We start from the raw sequence: 1,815 nt of genomic DNA on the forward strand, positions 1-1,815 counted from the left end.
TATATATATATATATAATATAATATATATATATATATATATATATATATAAAATTTTTTTTTTTTTTTTTTTTTTTTTTTTTTTTTTAAAATATATATATATATATATATATATATATATATATATATATATATATAGAGAGAGAGAGAGAGAGAGAGAGAGAGAGAGAGAGAGAGAGAGAGAGAAAGATAAATAGATATTTGGAAACAGAAAGACTAAAAGATAAATAGACAGAAAGAAAGAGATTGAAAGCAAAGGGAAAATCGCTGCAAACTGCACAAAGAATTCTCTCTTTCCAATGCATTTTAAGTTCCGGTGTCAAAAACAGGAGAGAAAGAAGAGACGGAGAAAGAAAGAAAGAAAGAAAAAAAGGAAAAGAAAAAAAAAAGAACAAGAGAGAGAAAAACAAAACTTATCTAGCCTGGAGATATATAAATAGATGGGAAAGGTATGTGACGTGAATGGCATATGATGTGAAAGCAAGATTGATGATATTAAGAGGAGATGAGATAAAAAGGGAAGGTTGGAAAGTGTACAATATGTAGGTGTAACTTATGAAAATATATTACATTGTGTGTATATATATATTTATATATACTTATATGTATTTAAATACATATAAGTATAGACAGACAGAGGGAGAGAGAGAGAGAGAGAGAGAGAGAGAGAGAGAGAGAGAGAGAGAGAGAGAGAGAGAGAGAGAGAGAGAGAGAGAGAGAGAGAGAGAGAGAGAGAGAGAGAGAGAGAGAATGCGAGAAAGAAAGAAAGAGATATAAACCTTACCCACAAGATATAAAATCACACACACACACGAAGAGAGAGAGAGAGAGATTGACACAGAGAGAGAATGAGAGTAAGAAAGAAAGAAATATAAACCTTACCCACAAGACATAAAATCACACACACACACACACACACACACAAAAGATTTAGCAAGGTATGGAAACCTTGGACATATACACAAGTATTTAAAAGGAATCATCATCTTCCTGTGCAAAGACTAAATTAAGCGACATGCAGCTGAGAAAGGTATACAGAGACCTCCTGGCAACAGCTGTGCAATGTTTTAATAATTTGCAATATTTTGTAGCCCTCTTCGGAATCATTATTGCAGAAATTATCTTTGTGTATCTGGGTGTCGGTTGTGGAAGTGCTGCAGAAAATGTTTAATGATAATAATTTTAGAAAGATAAGGGGCAGATAAGTGAGATATGTATCAGTGTTGGGAGGAAGAGAGAGAGGGAGAGGGAGGGAAAGAAAGAGAGAGGGAGGAGAGAAAGAGAGAGGGGGGAGAGAAAGAGAGAGAGAGGGGGAGAGAAAGAGAGAGAGGGGAGAAAAAGAGAGAGGGGAGAGAGATGAGATAGATAGATAGATAGATAGATAGATAGAGAGAGAGAGAGAGAGAGAGAGAGAGAGAGAGAGAGAGAGAGAGAGAGAGAGAGAGAGAGAGAGAGAGAATCAGAGAAACAGGAAACAAAACAACAAAAGAAACTGAGAAAAAAAACAGGGAGAAAGAGAACGAGAACGAGACCGAGAGAAAGAGAAAGACAGACAGACAGAGAAAAAAAAATGAAAAGAACAAAAGAGAAAACAAGACAAAGAAAAGAAAAGAAAGACGAGAGAAAGAGAAGACAAAGTGAATCTCTCCTTTTCCCTCTCACCTTGTTTTCCTAAAAATCTTAGACGAAATCCGAACGTAGCAACCCTGCCTCAGTTCGTAGGACCGTGAAATTAGATTCTGAGAAAGAGGGAGACGGAGAAAAGGAGAAGAAAGGGAGAAGTATAAAAAAGAAGAGAAAAGGAAAGAGAAATGTA

Source organism: Penaeus vannamei, chromosome 37 (genome assembly GCF_042767895.1).
Source record: "Penaeus vannamei isolate JL-2024 chromosome 37, ASM4276789v1, whole genome shotgun sequence".
Taxonomy (NCBI): Eukaryota; Metazoa; Arthropoda; class Malacostraca; order Decapoda; family Penaeidae; genus Penaeus; species Penaeus vannamei.